The following is a 20,476-nucleotide window of genomic DNA, read 5'->3' on the forward strand; positions in this document are numbered from 1 at the left end:
TTCTTCTGACGCTGTACGCTCACCGTGCCGACTTGGGCAGCTAAAAGTGAGGTGCCAAGCATTTACATATACTCTGAGCTCATGCAAAAAGTAGAGATAAATGACAACGCTACTAGCACATTATACACCTCTATAGAATGGTATTAAGTAAAGTACATTCACATATACCAACATAATAAATGGTTCCCCAGGACTTTACACTTACGCACTATTCAGATATCTTTTCACTTCTCCTAACCTTCCTTTTATAACTGAAACAGGGTGGCACTTGTGGTCTGCCATCCACCTTCTTCCTATACCACAGCTAACAGCGAAATGATATTTGGTTGTTCATCATTCACACTTCATTACACACTGTTAATTATGACTAAACAGCTTTAAAAATTACTATGTAAAATGTGTGATACTACAGCTTCTTATGGAAAAAGATGTTGACACCAGAACATCGCTCGGCCACACCATTGACGTCCTCGTCGACATTGTTGTCCTAACTACGTGTAGCCTAATCAGAATGTAGGGTAGCTGACTATTCAGGAACATCCACTTGCAATCTGCGAGTACGGACACGTGGTCTCAGTGGGTTCCTTAATTGGCGCCTTAAATAGTAGCCTAAACCACAAACACAGGACAAGACCATAATAAGTAGAAGACCAACGCCAGGACCAAAATAGGAAGGAGAAAGGTATGAAGGAAGATAGGACAGTACATAAGGCTCTAAATATGGTCCTGTTCAGGTGGGAGTGGAAGGTAAGCTCCTTTAATACATGAGACAGCCTATTCACATTCAAGGAAGTAACACTGAATGTAGGTAAAAAGGGTCGTAACTGGGATGAGAAGTTCACTGACAAAGCTAGATGATGCTTGCTAGGCAGAACTGCTATCTCTTTTGTGTAACTCACAAAAATCAGGTGCAACATAGTACCCCTTTACTGTAAGGAATTGATTCTGTGAGGCATAGGTCACAGTTACGTCCTCTGTCTCAGGAAAGTAAAAGTACTGTTTCGCATGAATATGAGCATGGAAAACTGACTTCAATTGAATGGGTTGGAAGGTGCAATGTTGCAGAGCAGAGGAAGTATTTGTGTCCAACAAGGCCCTCTTACACTCCTCTACCTTTAATGGTGCGAAGACAATATGGAAAGCAGGACATGCATGGAGATCAAGAAATGAGGCCTTACACTTCTCAAATTCATCCACAGTCGTTTCTGCTACATATTTCTTGTCAACTGAGACAACTAGCACCTCTGGACCCTCTTCAATAACAACAAGTGTATTATTTGCAGTAGCAAAAGGGACGGAAATGAACTGCCATGCCTGATACGTTACAGCATTCCTCATAGGTACCAATATCAGGATGCCTTCATGGGTCAACTGGGCCTCTAACAATGGGTAATAATATTCCAGTTGACTCAGATCAAAGAGTGACATAAGTCCATGCTTCCACATAGCTATATCAAGTGCATTTGTTAGTATATTAGTAGGAAGCAATAAAGCATTAACCCTGTTCAAACTTGCATCGATTAAGCCGTCCACCATATTGGCTGCATGCTTCTCCAAAGCAGTGGTTGACTCGTTGAGAGCATGTAAGTACTCAGCTAGGCTTGGTAGGTTAATTTGGATGTTGTTCACAAGCTCTGCTAGATGGTTGGTAGTCATAATTATCTCGTTAGCTTTGTTAGTGAACTCATCTAACTGTTTATACACATGCATGATTAATCTATTATTGGCTTTAGCGGCCAGTGTCAAGTCATGCATCTGTCTACCCAATTGCACTACGTCCTTATCTAATGCCGTACCGAAGAGTTGTTGAGACAGGATTCCTAGAAAATCCACAAGTCCTCTCTTAGTACGTGCATGGACATGCTTGGAAAGATCAGAGTGTACGTTAGGTAAAGCAACATGCAAGTTAGTAAGCCTGTCGGTGAGCCTGTCTATATGCCTAGTCTGAAGCTCAACAATTCCATGCAAGGTTCGTTCCAAAGCTTCAGTGTCAGAGTTCGTCAATCGTGGGTTTCGATTAAACATCTTTCCCACTTCCAACAGTTGCTGTCTGAGATTCGACAGGCCTTTGGAAACCTCCTTGACAATATCTGGTGTTTGGAGATAGCCTTCCATTGGATAGTAGACGCATACTGCATCTTCCACTAATACGACTTCTCCAAATGGGCTCTTCAGTGCTCCTGGCATTAACGCAGTCGTGTCCATGTCCGACGTTGTTCCATAGGTCCACCCCAAGCAATGCACGAGGAGTATGAGCCACAGCCACATTTTTTTCTGCAAGAGTAGATACTCCCTTAATCACTCTTGTTGTGGGATCGTAGCTTGCTGCGATACTCTTGGTTAGGGACAGGTACGGATGACGACATAGACTGCGACGAAGACAGAGGGGACAACACATCAGACGAATGGTTAGTTAGGCCTAGCTCTTGACTTACTAGGTTGATCCTATCAGCATGTACTACCTCCTGAGTTCCATTAGCTTCATCCTTTATTCTATAAGTATTTCCACGTACTTGTTTCACAACGGTATATGGTCCGCGGAACTTAGGTCTGAGCTTGGAAGTTCTCTCAGGGTTGTGGATCATGACCTTCTGGCCTGCCTGTAACGTCTTTTCTTGACTACCTTTGTGTTGTTTTGCCATCATCTCCACTCTTGAGGCTTTTAATCTTTTCCGTACTTCACAGTGTATAAGTTGGAATTTCAACAACTGTACCTTTGCGTAGTCTTCTTCGTTGTATACTGGAGTAGGAGGTCCAGCCAACAAAAATCGTAGGGTAACACTTTCTCTTCTCCATAAAGGATATAATGAGGAGACTTCCCAGTTGATGAATTTTCTGAGTTGATGGTCGCTGCTACATGTGATAACCAATCTTCCCAGTTATCCTCTTGATTTGAGGTTATTACTGGTCCCAAGACTTCCAGTATCTTCCTGTTTGTCCTCTCCACCAGACCATTGCTCTTAGGACTGTAAGGCGTTACAAAAACTTGCTTTACCCCATACATACGACAGATTTCTTGTAACACCTGGTTACAAAATTCACGCCATTATCACTGATCAATACCTTAGGTGTAGAGTATGGACAAATCACTGAAGTCACAAAAGCGTGCGCCACCTCCTCTGCAGTTTTCGTCTGTAAAGGTGCTAAAACAGTGAATCGTGAAAAATGGTCCACTGCCACCAGTACATAACTCAAACCTTGACGACTTCTCGGCAACACTAAGAGATCAATGGAGACTGTATCCCAGGGTTTTTCCGGTAGAGGATACTCTAAGATGGGAGTCGGAAGTCCCGTCGTTCCTCGTATTTCCGCGCATTTGACACATTGACTGACGTGGGCTTCTATGTCCTTCCTCATGGTCGGCCAATAGTATTTCTTTCTCGTCTCACATATGCATCTATCGCGACCGGGATGACCCGCTTGAGGTACGTCATGAACTAACTGTAGCACGGCTTGCTGTAAGGTAGCAGGAACAACCAATTGATATGCAGTGTCCTTCCCTGGGGGTTGCTTATACAAAAGACCCTGTTGAAGATGAAAGTGAGTCATCGGTACTGGGAGTTCAGGTAGACAAGTCTTGTCGCCAGACTCCAAGGCATAGATGACTTGAGACCACATCGCATCCTTACGTTGTTCCGCTTTTACCGTGTCCAAGGAATACTCAGCAAGAGCAACATCCTCGGCTATGGTAGCAGCAATGTTTCTACTCAGCGCGTCGGCTACGACATTTTGACGGCCTGGTAAATATCTGACCTCTGGATCAAACTCCATTACCTTGCCAAACCAACACACAACCTTACCGTGCAAGTTCTTTCCTTTAAATAAGTCACGTATGGGTGCATGGTCAGTTAAAACAATTATTCGGTAGCCAAAGATAATATCCCGGAAATGTCCTAACGCCCATACGACTGCTAATGTCTCCAAGTGTATCGTCGAATAGTTCTTCTCTGGGGGTTTTAGTGCCCTACTAGCATATGCTATGGTATGTGTCTTGCCTTGCTCATCCTTCTGCCGTAACACCGCTCCCAGACCCAGACCTGAGGCGTCCGTGCACATATAGAAAGGTTGAGTATAATCAGGAAATGCTAATACGGGTGCTTCTGACATGGCTTGTTTGAGCTTGTTGAAGCTTTTCTCTTCCGAGGGTCCCCATTTCCATGCAGCATCCTTCTTAAGTAGCGTCGTTAAAGGTGATGCTATGATGGCATATCTGTGGACAAAACTACTATAAAAGCCAGTGAGGCCTAGGAACGATCTTATCTGATCCTTGTTCTGTGGTGTAGGAAAATTTAACATTGGCCTTACCTTGTCCGGCACAGTCTTGATGCCATTACCATCAACGAGGTGTCCTAAAAATCTAATACTGGACTTTAAAAATTCACACTTTGACAGCTTAATTTTCAGACCTGCGGATCTCAAGGTTTCCATCACTCGTTTTAACTTGTTAAAATGACTGTTAACATTGTTACGCACGATGATTAGGTCATCTAGATAGGCTAAGATGTCTTGCCCTAACATCTCGCCAAACAATTGGTTTATCATCCGCTGAAATGTTAAAAGAGCATTACTCAGTCCAAAAGGCATCCGGAGAAATTCAAAGTGCCCACAGTGAGTGCTAAAAGCAGTAATGGGACGCTGTGGTAGGTCTCCATATTATAATTGCAAATCATACTAGATAGATAGATAAATAGATAGATAGAGAGACAGATAGAAGCAGGAAGTCAAATGATGAGAAGGTGTTGTGTTTGCGAGAAGCGAGCAGCGCTAAACTCTTACACGGGGGAAAGCTGACGACAGCGGCCAGTAAGGAGATGATTCAGTTAGCTGTCAGCAGTCCTCTCGTGAGAAAGTTCTTGTACCATGAGGAAGATACGTGACACACACACCCTACTACACGAGATGTGAGGAAAGAGAGTTTAGAAGGAGACAAGCGACCCTATAGAGAGGTCGAGACGGAGATTAGCTTTAGAACAGAGAGAGAGAGAGAGATAACGAGACAGGGAGGTAGCTACCCAAGACTTATACTATTATACCTGTTTAATATTTCCAAGACAAATAAAAATAGTCCCATACTATTCTTTACCTCTCCCGTCACTACATGACATCTGGTGGGGAAACTACTACAAGATATAAAAGCCGCTCGACCACAAGTCTAAAATATACTTCTCTACAAGTAACTATAAAGTCTTTATGACATTTGGTAGCAGCGAACGTATACGAACCTCGTCTACGAATCAACATTAAATTCCTACAAAATATCAAGATTGACAACAACCAACAATATCAGCTCCTGCCCCCTCCGTCTCCCAGATCATTACGCTGATGCAGAGGTCAAGAGATCACTCGACGCCTTGCAAGTAGCTTAACGACAAACCAGCAAATCTGCGGACATCGTCTCCGAATTAAAAGCAAATTTCTACAAAAGCAACCGAGACTACAAGGTTAGCTTCAGTTCTACAAAGTCTACAGCCATCTACAATCAACTACAGCCATCTACAATCAACTACAATTAACAACTCTACGTCGTCTGTATAATCTTCTACACGCACCTACAAGTAGCGGCAGTCTTCATCCCACAACGAATAAATCACTAGAGAAAAGGACAGAGAAAACTTCCACATAGAATAAAGGGAACAAACAAACGAAGAGTGAGACACGATTTACAACTCATCTTACTCACTCGTCTTCACTCAAGTTACTCATCGCTACTCATTCACTCACCACAGCTACCAGTGTGGGAAGCCAACGTCACCATGTGCTGAGACGACAACACGCCGATCAACCCGCAAAGGACAACGCTATCACCACGTGCAACACCACTCACACCATTTCTCACCACGGTAAAAAATTAGTAAGTTACATAGTTACTTCATTTATACAATACACAGTGATAGACAATAAGCTTCTGCACAAACATATAAAACGTGCTGTATAGTTACAGTTTAAATACACATACTTACTTCAGTTATCTCCATAACTCAAACACTAAATAATCACCAACAATAAATATTCTACACTGTATATATTCATTCATTTATTATAACATTTATTTACTACCAACGAGTGTTACCATTCATACCTACATAAAATACGTGTTTCATACATACAACTATACATTATTATATCTACAAGCGATAAAGAAAATATACCATCACAGTTACTCAGTGAGCAATTAAAAGAACTGTATTAAACATTTATTAATTAAAGCTACCTAGTGGAAACATACAAATTAAGTTACAAGGTAAACTAGAAAAAAAAAAAAAAAAAATGGCCAACACAAATGCCGTTAGCAAGAGTGAACATCTTCAACACAATCGTGAAGACAATGATTTCCACACAGTGCTGACACACATATTACTCACGAAAGGTACAGGTGAACAAGTCAGTGTGTATAGTTAATACTGTATATATGTATATATATTTTTTTTATATAAAATAACAAAATATGGGACTATATAATATCATTTTCAGTAATATCTGTGCAATATAAACTAAACTTTAAAAAAGTATCTCAAGGAAATTAGCCAGTAATTATGTAACCATGAACAACATGGAAAAAAGTGTACACAAGCAAAGAAAAACAAATACCACATAAACTACAAACGAAAAAGCAAATTGTGTCTCCACAAACAAGTGGCATGACACATCATCACTATCATCGACCGCAGCATATGTTAGGACTGCAGTTATTACGATTATGTTACTCCATATTATAATTATGTAACAGTTGCATTAACAAGATGTAACTTTTATGTAACTTTATCTACAATTTTGTAACTACAAACGATATGTAACAATTATGTAACGACAAACGATTGCATTATGTTACACTAACTACAATTATGTACCTACCAACGATATGTAACAATTATGTAACGACAAACGATTGCATTATGTTACACTTTGCCAATTATGTAACAGTTGCATTAACAAGATGTAACTTTTATGTAACTTTAACTACAATTATGTACCTACAAACGATATGTAACAATTATGTAACGACAAAACAGTTGCATTAACAAGATGTAACTTTTATGTACCTTTAACTACAATTATAAGGCCAAGACACATATGTAATAGTTGCATTAACAAAATGTAACTACAATTATAAGGCCAACACAATTATGTAGTACCACAATGTTAGTACAATATTATAAGTCATACAATTATAGCACAATTCTGTATTACCAGTATCATCATACAAGTTAGGTGAAATATTAGACATTACTAAAGTGATAACTCAAATATGTAATGTATAACCTAGCAGTATTACCATTGCACAATTATATGCGTACGTCTGTTGTACATGCACGTCTTACAAAGTGTTATACAACAATCATTGCATTTATTCCAATATGTATTCAACTTATTTAAAATGTAATATTACTGAATAATCACTATTTACTATGAATAATATATGTATACAATATTCATACAATTATGTTACTTTACAATATTATGTATTTCACTTAATTAGCTTATAAGTTCATTATAATGTGTATGTAGTATGTATTAATATATTATAACTATTAAATGTCGATGGTACGCCATTTTTGCGCGGCAGAGCAATGTGGTAGGTCTCCATATTATAATTGCAAATCATACTAGATAGATAGATAAATAGATAGATAGAGAGACAGATAGAAGCAGGAAGTCAAATGATGAGAAGGTGTTGTGTTTGCGAGAAGCGAGCAGCGCTAAACTCTTACACGGGGGAAAGCTGACGACAGCGGCCAGTAAGGAGATGATTCAGTTAGCTGTCAGCAGTCCTCTCGTGAGAAAGTTCTGTTACCATGAGGAAGATACGTGACACACACACCCTACTACACGAGATGTGAGGAAAGAGAGTTTAGAAGGAGACAAGCGACCCTATAGAGAGGTCGAGACGGAGATTAGCTTTAGAACAGAGAGAGAGAGAGAGATAACGAGACAGGGAGGTAGCTACCCAGGACTTATACTATTATACCTGTTTAATATTTCCAAGACAAATAAAAATAGTCCCATACTATTCTTTACCTCTCCCGTCACTACATGACATCTGGTGGGGAAACTACTACAAGATATAAAAGCCGCTCGACCACAAGTCTAAAATATACGCCTCTACAAGCAAATACAAAGTCGCTGCTTTATGATACAAAGTCTTTATGACAACGCGACCCTTCGGTCAGCTCCACCTGCTAATACCCTGACGCTAGATCCAGACAAGTAAACACAGTATTTCCCTTACCTAATGATTGAAGTAAGTCTCGCAGATGCGGAATCGAGTAACGATCCAGTACAGTTACCTTGTTCACTTGCTGAAAATCCACAACAGGTCTCACACCACCGTCCTTCTTAGGCACCAGAAAGAGTGGTGCATTCCAAGGCGAGGAGGAAGGCTGGATAACTTCATCATGAAGCATCCTTTCAACTTCCTCATCCACTGCTTCCCTTTGGCTGTGCGGTAGACGGTAAGCGGGCATATAAACTGGATTTGTACCAGGGCACAAACCAATATGATGCTTCACCCTATCCGTCCTACCCAGCGCTTCTCCTGGAGGTGCTACTACGTCGGAAAATTCTCTAAGGAGGGCTAGGAGTCGTGTTTTATGGTCTACATTATCCGTGAACTTCACATATTGCTCCAGCTGTTTTTCCTCAGCCAGACGTACGGGTTCCGACTGAGTCGTTGCTTGAGATTTAACTACAGGAGAGATCACCGGCACTTCGTCGACTTCCTTTATGGGGGCACCATAGCACATCAAGTTGCCTATATAACAACCATCTCTGAGCTTAACTGCGCCACCACTCATATTTGCAATGAAGAGGGGCGTCTTCTGGTCTTGGCCAATGCTACTCAGAGTCGATTCCAGCGACAATGCTTTATGTTTTACAGTCTCAGTTAAGCATGCTACATCAGTTCCCACCGACACGTCAGGTACTCGGACAGGAATTTTACAGACAGTTCGACTGGGTAAGTGGTGATTACCACTCACTATAGCCCTGACTTTCTTCCAGTCCACACCCTCCGTTTCGTGTGCATCCGGGGACTCCCTTGACGCTTCACTTGTCGAGGTCACAACTGGTTGAACGGCTCCTGATTGGATGCCAGTTCCAGTTCGTGTCGCTGAGGGATTAAGGCCTACAAACTCTTTCCCATTAAAGGAAATGGAATGTCTTTGAGGGTGTACTATGTCATACTCCTCCATGGTTTCAAAGCCTAACAGCCCATCAGCTGGCAGAGGAAAATCCTCAACCACATAAAATGTAGCACGTAACACAGGAGATCGTTTATCTGCCCTCAATGTCAACGGCACCTGGCTTACAATCTTCATTCTACTCCCTGTCACACCTGTCAACATTACATCAGGTGCTGATAATGTCCAGTTTGTTAGAGGCATTTCACTTTTAAGTCTTTCCAGCGCTTTACTAGAAATAATGTTTGTACATGCCCCTGTATCTACGATCAGTGACACTTGGCCTTTCCCTATAATCCAAGGAATAGATAGTAAGTCCACCTTAGTAATAGCTGCCACACACGCATCGGTGGATTGTACTATTTTAATTACTTTTGCACGCGGCCCTGAGCTTCCCCCGAACTAGCTTGGTTCCCTAGTTTCTTCCTCTTTTCAATGACAAAGGGGCAACAGTCCATTTCATGAGGACAGTGCCCATGTATGACACACCATCTTTTCACCTTTGGCTTAACAGCCTTGGTCCTTTGCTGTGGAGAACTAGTAGCTGTATCTCTCCAGCCCGAAGTTTGCAAGGCTTTGCTAGCTTCTGCATAGCATATGCCTGCCATCGCCAAAGCCTGACTTTCAGTACAGTTAGGATGCTGCTGTGCTATATCGGTAGCCAGATTAATGGGTGCCATATTAGGTACAGGTATCTGCCACAAAGGAGGAGGGTTAGTCTGACTTTGCACGCCCATATTGTTAGTCATGCCGTTTGCATGCCAGTATTAGTATTCATGCCCCATTGATTAGGATTCTGGGTTCGCATGCCAATACCATCTGTGTTTATACCCCATGCATTTGAATAAGGAACAGAAAATAAATTCGGTCCAAAACCTTGTGGTGTACTGGAAACATCTGAAGTATAAACAGGTATGTGAGTGGTTGTAGTACTATCAGTAATGACTGGATTTTGCATATCCTGAGTGACCAAAGGTACTGTTGTAGTCTCAACTTCCACGGTCTCCTCACTAGGAATACCCTCATTAGCAAGACTAGTGGCCATTTTGGATCTAACTGATTGCTCTGGGACTGTTGAATAGGTATGACCAGAACGCAAATGCAAAGCGTTCAAATCCTCATCCAGTCTTTCAGAAATATCCTCATCACCTTGATCCTCAATATGTCCTTCACTCATTTAATATGTCTGAGCACTTTTATTTGATGTATCAACCCACTCATAAAATTCTGAGTCTAGTGGGGTTGGCTGATCTCTATTTCCCCTAATTCTACATCCCCACTTTTTCACTGTATCCATCCAACTTTGTCAGTAATATTCCCCTCCCAGTTACAGGAAGATAAACTGACATAAAAAAAAAAGGATAGTTACTGTAAGTGACAGAGAACGGAACACATATAAAATACACAGAAAGTATATTTATTTCAAGGGAATTCTGAGAAACCTTTATTTCCACACATTAATTAACTAACGTGTGTTGATTCAAGTGTGTGTGTGTGTGGATTAGTAATGCATGAACACTACCTAGATATGAAAGTCCAGGATGATGTTCCACATTCCACGTTCCACACTCCACCAGACTCCTCCAACCATACACGGCAGCCCGCTCGCTGTGGGAGTTAGCAAGCTACTGGTTCGCCCTGCTTCATGCCAGGCAGGGACACCACACGACGCACCACACACGATCGTGGCACCACACACGCCCGCACTCGCTCCCCCGCGGCTCGCGTCGTCCGTCCGCGCCTCTGGAGTTGCTAGAAGTCGCTAGTTGACCCACTCCTCACTGCACTGGCTTGATCTCTCCTTATCTCGCCTCTCACACACGAGAGCGAGATTCTTGCCAGTTTGCGTTTGAAGATGGAGATATCTCGCACACCACAGGGCGAGATAACTGCCAGTTTGTGCTTAAGATAGGAATCTCACACTGACAGAATAATGGGAGGAATTAATATTCACCACTCCAGTTTATCTGCTCCACTTAACTCACTGGTAATTAGTCCTCTTACAACAGTAGAGTAAGATTTTCTGTTTCACCTTCAGGAACGAGCGATTGCAAGGGTTACTGGTTCACAGCATAAATCCCTTTAGCACTTGTATCCCAGCACTGAGCACCAGTTTAATGTATCGTGCCACCGCTAGCACCAAATATCGTGCCACCGCTAGCACCAAATTTATATGTCAGTTTAGCTTCTAATTCCACCGGATCCACCAATTTGTGTAGCCGTTATATGGAATAGTACAGCTGACTACATATTAGTGTTCTGCTGTTATAGTATAACTAGACCACGGTGTTGGGGATCGACGACACTGTCTGTAGTACACGTCAGCTACTCGCCGTCGCTGCCCGACACTTTCCATCAAAGGTCCTCTGCCACTAGAAGGTGGAAGGTGGTCTGTTATATTAAGTGGTAGCGTAAGGTGACAGAAATGAGCAGATTAAATCTCTCTTTATTGGGCACAGAATAATATAACTGCGACCCGAGAGATATGTAAGAGCGATACCACTTCCCTTGATAACTATATGACTTCTTCTGATGCTGTACGCTCACCGTGCCGACTTGGGCGCGGTGCTGAGGTCAGCTAAAAGTGAAGTGCCAAGCATTTACATATACTCTGGGCTTATGCAAAAAGTAGAGATAAATGACAACTCTACTAGCACATTATACACCTCTATAGAATGGTATTAAGTACATTCACATATACCAACATAATAAATGGTTCCCCAGGACTTTACACTTACGCACTATTCAGATATCTTTTCACTTCTCCTAACCTTCCTTTTATAACTGAAACAGGGTGGCACTTGTGGTCTGCCATCCACCTTCTTCCTATACCACAGCTAACAGCGAAATGATATTTGGTTGTTCATCATTCACACTTCATTACACACTGTTAATTATGACTAAACAGCTTTAAAAATTATTATGTAAAATGTGTGATACTACAGCTTCTTATGAAAAAAGATGTTGACACCAGAACAGTGTCAATAATTCATAGTATATAGTGTAAACCTAATACTTAATAAAGGGATATAGACGGGTGTAACAATGATCATAGTACATATTCTGAATGCAAAATTGATACACTGACTGTTAATGAACTTAAAATAATGTCAGAACTTCAACAGGAGAGAGAGAGAGAGAGAGAGAGAGAGAGAGAGAGAGAGAGAGAGATCCTATTAATACCAAGGGCATATACAGTCAAAACACCCTCCTTCTGTCTGCATCTATCTATCTGTTCAAATCAAGCCAAATTATGCCTCTTTAATAACGACTCGGGGATTTCCTAACACTTTTTCCCTTGCAATTTATTCTGTATATTACGATCCCACCATCATCTAAAATGTTACTGATGCAAATTATGTCGATATCAAAGGGATATAAATAAAGTCAGAGTGGTAAAATATAGTAAGCAAAATAAATCGGTAAGTGAAGCAGCGAATCCGCCAAAGTCACCGAGAACATGGCAACAAGTCTGGCGAGAGGCGTCATAACAACACGCAGTTCTATATAAGGTTGAATTAATGAGAGATGTTTAGACCGTCAATTGCTGTGTTTGTTATGCAATATTGCTGTCGACATGCATCCTGGAGAGTGCATGCACACACACACACACACACACACACACACACACACACACACACACACACACACACACGAGAGAAAAAGTGAGAGAGAGATCAAAACTCTGCTGGCTATGAGTTCATCACTCGTGTTGTAGTCTGTTGGTGCGATGGAGAATACACACACACACACACGCACGCACGCACTCACGCACGCGCTCGCGCTACGCTCATAAATAAATAACGAAATATGGATCCCCAGTCCCTTATTCGGCAACTGAAAACAAACTTTGATATGCATAACACACTCAACACCTCAATACAGCGAAGCATTATGGTGCAACGAACGATAATTTATGAGTAAATATTTCAGTCCCGAACACAAGTTCAGCCGAAACAGCCGAGTAGTAAGTGGTAATTATGGCATGCATCCATGACTGGGATAAATAAATAAAGTAAATAAACAAATGAATAAATAAATGTATGCATGTATGTACTGACGAGTGTACAATGTGTATGTATGGTTATGTTACATCAGGAGGTCCATTTCAAGTTCATTTTCTACGATAAAACATTATGTCCGTGTTCCTTATATTGCTATTAATATGAACCCCCAGACATAATAGCCTGTGAGGTTCATATATAATTTTTCACCCGCTAATCCCTCCAGTAACAACAGGGGAAAGGAAGGCGGTTACACAGACCCCACAGACTTCAATCCTTGATCAGGTCATATCAATGTAAGATTAAGAAATGGATAGGACAGAAACTGAGGTGAGGAAAAGCTTTCTAAATTTGTTTCTGTTTGCTTTTTAATCGGTTTCATTTTTCAATCAATGTCTGTTTTGTGTATCTTTGTCTGACTGCCATCACTGTGTGTTCGTCTGTACCTATCAGAATTTTGCTGATTTTTCAGTTTTTGCCTATGGCTACGTATTGTTGTGTCTGCTTCTGCCTGTGTCTTTTTGTCGCCTTAAAAATTTGTGCCTCAGGATATTACTTCCCGTCACACTGTTATGTCTTTCTGTCAGTCTATTTGTCTCTGTTTCACTTTCCCTCTGCTCTCTACTTGGCTAAATGTGCCTTCATGTTAGGATATAAGCGTCTACATGCTGTCAGTGTCTCTCTCTCTGCATTTCTTGACTTTTGTCTGTCCCTCATTCACTCACCCCCACCGATCCAGTTCACCCAGTCACACCACATCACCAGGCCACCTCACCACCACATCCATCTCACACAAAAAGAAAGATGAAAGACTACTCGGTAACGGAAAATCTGTCTCCCTACAATCCTGGACTTCGATTCACAAACGTTTTCTTGTCCTAAGACTTATTTCTGCTGTATGGACGAGGAAGAGAAAGTGCAGTATCTATGTCTCAATCTTGGTGGAAAAACAAATCCTATTAACGAAATGAAAGTTATCGTGAGTAGTTTTATGAGTCTCAGCCCAGGGCCAGAATCACTTGTGCCGTGAGTGAGTGAGTGAGTAAGTGAGTGAATCAGGGTAAAGCCGAAGCCAGTCAGGATCAATAGTGCTGTGAATGAATTAGTGAGTGAGTGAGTAAATTAATACCGGTAAGTAAGGGGCACTCCAGGGTCCCAGCAGTCCTTGTTTGATCCACCTCAGTCAGTACTAAAGAGTCCAGGCAGAATTCTAACAAGGTGGAGAAGAGTCAACAGGAGAGATACACTTTACAAACGTCTGTGAAGAAGTGGAAGGCAGCGGCAGAAAAGAAGTTCAGTTCAAAAGAAGATGAAAAGAGAGGAACAGAGCATCGGGGATCCATTTCTGTTTATATGTGATGGAGGTAGGGGAAGCATACACCAAACATGACTACACTTTGTTAGAAGCAGATGAGGAATTTAGCTGAAGATGAAGTGTAAGTGTAGGGTAAATTGAGGCAAACAACACTAAATAATAATCCGGAATCGAATTATGGCATTAACCTCTTCGATAATGTTATGTCTTCTTGCATTTCATTCTTGCTACAGCCAGACATTTTACACAACTTAAGAGAGCACTTGTGGAGGGATTAATGAAAGTATCTAACCCTGCAAGTTCAGACATTTCTCCTATGCTAAGTAGTAATCTCTCACAAGTAGTATGAGTTTAATATGACCAAAACCATTGGAGTGAAGTAGTTAAGATGCCCAAGGAAGGCAATAGCATGGATCCTAAAGAGAGAGAGAGAGAGAGAGAGAGAGAGAGAGAGAGAGAGAGAGGGAAGCGAAGCCAAACACTGATCGAATTTGATCCTTCAGCCAGGACGTCTTTTACACATTAAGATGCGGAAGCTTCTCTAGGAGTGGCCCTGTCCCCCCGTAACTTAATAATGTTTTTTTAAGGAAATAAGATGCTTCAGTTCCGTCCTTAACAAAACTGCATAGTGGAGCCCTGAAGTTCCACATCTGTCAAATACTTTATAACTTGTTATTTTCACTACTGCCAAACGAATTTATTCAACTGAGTAACGACAAAAGTATATATAATTTGGTGAATGGTGCAAAATATACATTAGTCAAGGTTAAATATTCAGCAGTCAAACAATACTTCCCAGACTTCAGCCTGTATTGCAATTTTCTGTTACTTGGTTAACAGTAAATATATCATGAAAATATTTTCTCTTCCCTTTATGTATTTTAAGTATTATGAAAGAAACTGTATTTTCTCTTCCCTTTATATAGTTTCTTTTCATTCCAGGTTTCCTCGTCATCGCTTCTCCCCCCCCCCCTCTCTCTCTCTCTCTTTTTCTCATCCCGTTGCTAGAGCGGGACGCCTTCACGTGGTGGCACCGATACAAACGTCCCTCAGATCCCTGTTTCTCCCCGAAAAGAAAATGATGGACTGCAGGAGAATGGCAGTTTCAGCCTGCAGTCCACTGGGTTCACGTTTCAGATGAGTATGAGGTTGGAACTACTACTACTACTACTATTTCTTATACCACTGCTGCTGCTGCTACTACTACTACCACTACTACTACTACCACCACCACCGATAGTAATAATAATAATAATAATAATAACAATAATAATAATAAATAATAATAATAATAATAATAATAATAAAATTTTACCCATACCGCCATCACCACCCCGTTCAACATCTTAATGTAAACAATTCCTGTACCCTGCCTACTTTGACACCCATCTCATTCACTAAATCACTGTCGCTCTCTGGCCTGTGTGGGTAGAGACTGGGTGTTGATAGTGGTGACGATAGAAATGGTGAGATGATGGTGATGATGGTGGTGCTCGTACAAGTGGTAGTGGTGGGGGAATGGCGGTAATGATAGTGATAGTAGTGGCAGCTTTTGGCGATGATGATGGTGGTGACAGTGTTGGAAGGAGGAAGAGAATGATGCTGATAGTGACAATGGCAGTGGTAGAGGCGAAGGGATGGTGATGAGAGTGAGAGTGATGATAATGGTGAGGGGCTGGAGATGATGATGCTGGTGATGGTGGTGACAGTGTTAAAGGGACGGTGAAGACTATAATGGTGATAGTGATTGCAGTGGTGATGATGGTGATGGTGATAATCGGTGAGGAGATGGTGATGATGATGACGATGACAGCGGTGAAAGTGGTGAGAGAATGTTGATGATGGTGGCTGTGTTGAGGGGGTGGTGCTGATGATAGTACTGAGGCAATGTTGGTGATAGTTGCAGTAGTGGTGAGGAACGATGAGAATAATGATGACAGAGGTGGCACTGGTGAGGGGATGGTGATGACCAGCGAGGGACTGGTTATGGTAGTGATAACTGTGAAAGTGGTGAGGGATTGCGATGGTGATCGTGGTGACAGTAATGAGGGATGTTGATAAGAGCCGAAGTGAGACCACAGTGATGTTGGTGATGTGTCATTGAGGATGAGGTAGTGATGATAATAGTTAGTGGATGCACAGGCCTGCATGCTCGTTCACGCCCCTTGCGAGTAATTTTGGCAGGGTATCTATGGCCGCGTTGATGGTAGTAGTCTGTTACAATAATATTCCCCCATACACAATCCCCATCCTGCCACACCACAACCACGTACCACGCACATATGACGCACACAAGTATATGCACATAAGAACCACGCACAAACAGCCTCCCCACACACAAGCACGTAGGATCTCTGTATTTAATTTTTAAAAAATCATGCATCCTATCAAGCCCTTATGCTGGATATAAAACGACTGCAGTGAAGGACAACAACTGAAACTTTACTTGCTACAAATTGTCTTACAAACAACAGCAAAACTCTCACACATTCCTTGACTCTGCTCCGCATTCCCGCAAACCTGATGTTGGCAATTTATCCATCTCTTATTTATAGCAGTGACTGTGAAGGATGAAGATGTAAGCAAGGTGTGCGTTCTGGTTGTGGTGGTGGCGGCCCCTGACTTTATAAGGACTGACGGAACTGACTAAAGAAAACAGGTACCGGTTAGGCCATCAAGAAATCAATTTCGGACACAAACTTGGTGTATGTTGTGCTTATGTGGATGTTACGACAGAAGAAGCAGTCTTTACAGATTGTGCTAAGCCATCCATAAAATACCTGAAGCTGTTAACCGGTTCTTTTATTCTCTCCGACAAGGGGAATATTTTTTTCACCCCTGTTTGTTTTTATGTCAGCAAGATTACTCAAAAACTAAAAGAGAGATTTGGACCAAATTTGGTGGGTAGATAGCCCATGTCCCAGGGAACAATCGATTAACCTTTGGTACCGATCCGGATCGTATTACAGATTCTGGTCCGGAATTACGTTGCCCTTGTCGCAGAGATACGGTCCACTAAGTGCCCATCTAGTTCGCAGTTGAATCGAGCACACCCACACCCTCTGCATCTTTCTCCTAAACTTGTACACACACACACACACACACACACACACACACACACACACACACACACACACACACACACACACACACACACACACACACACACACACACACACACACACACACACACACACACACACACACACACACACACACACACACACACACACACGAGTCTCTCTCTCTCTCTCTCGTCAGCTTATTTTCCTACACCCACATCATCACATCACCATAACCAACCAGTAAACACAACGGCACAAATATCAGTCTGTATATAGAACACGATAATGTGATAAGTTTTTCGACCATGCACGATAGTTAAATGATAATAATATGAAGGTCTGACTACAGTGTAATGTTGTTTATTAATAGCGATAAGGATAATCATAAAGCTCTGAACTCCCCATCTCCATCTTCATCAGCACACCTTCCTTGCTGCCTCTGTCCTCACAACACCGTTTCCTTGCTGCCTCAGCCCTCAAAACACAGTTTCCTTGCTGCCTCTGCCCTCACAACACACTTTCCTTGCTGCCTCTACCCTCACAACACACCTTCCTTGCTGCCTCTACCCTCACAACAGACCTTCCTTGCTGCCTCTGCCCTCACAACACAACTTCCTTGCTGCCTCTGCCCTCACAACAGACCTTCCTTGCTGCCTTTACCCTCACAACACACCTTCCTTGCTGCGTCTGCCTTCACAACACACATTCCTTGCTGCCTCTGTCCTCACAACACACTTTCCTTCCTGCCTCTGCCCTCACAACACACTCTGTTTGTTGCCTTTGTCTTCACAACAAACTTTCCTTGCTGCCTCTGCCCTCACAACACACCTTCCTTGCTGCCTCTGCCCTTACAACACACCTTCCTTGCTGCCTCTGCCCTTACAACACTCTTTCCTTGCTGCCTCTGCCCTTACAACACTCTTTCCTTGCTGCCTCTGCCCTCACAACACACCTTCCTTGCTGCCTCTGCCCTTACAACACTCTTTCCTTGCTGCCTCTGCCCTCACAACACACCTTCTTTGCTACCTCTGTTCATATTCACGGCTGTGTGTAGTTTTAGACCTCCTCCCACCCCTGCCCCTCTCATCACTGGTTCTTTGACGTGGGAGTTAGGCGATAATATTAGTCCTTACTTAGATTTACGACCAGCCAAAGGCAGTATAGCCAGGTACCTCAGGTTCAGTGCACTCCATGATGGCTTCCTGTCCACTTTTCCTATATATGGGATGTTTATACAGCACTCATGTTACTAGCCTTTCTCCCAGCACAATACAGATGAACAAACACACACCACATGTTCGAAAAAGAACAGATAACTAATACCAACATTTAGCTTAACCAGAACACTCTCCTGTTGATGATGAATTAAGCACTGATTACCCACGAGTGACACCTCCCATACACATACGAGAAAACATAACATTATACTCGAACCAGGGAGGATGTGATACGTCTCTCGTAATACAAAAACAAAAGGCTTCTGGATAATAAACACAGAGGGAAGGGTATGAAAAAAATAAAACACACCCAGAAAACCACACAACTTACTGTAGACGCACATACAGGACTTGTCACTGATAAGCTGGTTTTATTATTATTATTATTATTATTATCCATGCCACGTTGAGTACACCGCTTCCCGTTCGATCAGCGAAGTTAAGCAACGTTGGGTCTGGTTAGTACTTGGATGGGTGACCGCCTGGGAACACCAGATGCTGTTGGCATCCCTACGTCAAGTGGGGTTGGTGGAGGATTAGTGCCCCTCCCTGTAAAACAATTAACTCTAAGCCCTTGGCCACCCTGTCTGGGATACATGGCGTCTGGCAATGAATGATGAATGAATTATTATTAAAGTTTCCCACATCCCTGTGGGAAGTTTTCTTGTTTTTGTCACTATTATTTTTTTCATTCTTATTTTAAAACTGCGTTATTTCAAAGACTATTTGGCCTACAGCCTTCAAACTTGGTGAACTTAGTGAGATAGCTGTCTGCTTCTTTTGGCCAAATCTGGTGGCAATCCATCAACCAGATCTCCGCGTATTATCCGGAACACAAAAAAGTGTGTCAGCCACGCTTCTCAAGAACCTCTTAAGCTAGGAAGCTGAACTTTTACTGCAATACAGCCTTAAAGCGGACGTAGTGCGAAAAAGAGTATAGTTCCAATCGGTTGATAATTCTCTAAGACTTCCTGGGGTCAAAAATTGGGACTTCTCCGGGTATTCAGGATATCACATAAATATCCACGAAATATTAAAGCTAGAGCCACCAAACTTGGTGGGCTTATAGAATGCGACGACCTAAGGTGATAGGCACAAGATCAGTGACCTTGACCTCTAGGTCCCTTTTAGCCCGGCTTCTAGTACAAGGCTAGACAGTGACTGTGGCAAGTTTTACTTCAACAAAAATGTCCTTGGACAATTTTACGGTGTCCTAGCTACTAGTATTAAATTATGTTATTATTATTATTGTTATTATTATTATTATTATTATTATTACCTGGTGATTTAGTGGGTAATTACAGCACTCCAATCGGATTGAGCCGGTGAAGGTTTATATCTAAGGGATGGTTGGGGTTATTGCTCATGTAATGCCACTCAGGGATGAGTGAGGCTGGTCACTCTCATCTTAAATGTGAGGGCCAAATTGCCTAGCCCCGGGCTTCTACGCTTCTCATGGGGCAACGTAGAATCGGATGATGGATGGATGGGTGGATTATTACTTCAGTCTTTCCTCTTCCCTCTGCCTGTGGGTGACTCTACACTAAGTGAAAAGACAAATGGGTTCCTGTACACCAGGAGACCATTTACTACGCTGGGTGGTAACCATATAATAAATTTTTGGCACCTTATGGTTTAGTGGGTAATTACGGCGCTCCAGTCGGATTGAGCCGGGGAAGGTTTATATCCAAAGGGTGGT

General features: G+C 42.2%; 1 pseudogene; it reads left to right on the forward strand.

Moving 5' to 3' along the window:
• The first annotated feature begins 19,165 nt into the window (after positions 1-19,165).
• LOC145405460 (5S ribosomal RNA) lies at positions 19,166-19,284 on the forward strand (annotated as a pseudogene).
• Positions 19,285-20,476: the final 1,192 nt, after the last annotated feature.

This window comes from Coenobita brevimanus, chromosome 7 (assembly GCF_032717465.1).
Source record: "Coenobita brevimanus isolate Jiangsu-jjx chromosome 7, ASM3271746v2, whole genome shotgun sequence".
NCBI lineage: Eukaryota > Metazoa > Arthropoda > Malacostraca > Decapoda > Coenobitidae > Coenobita > Coenobita brevimanus.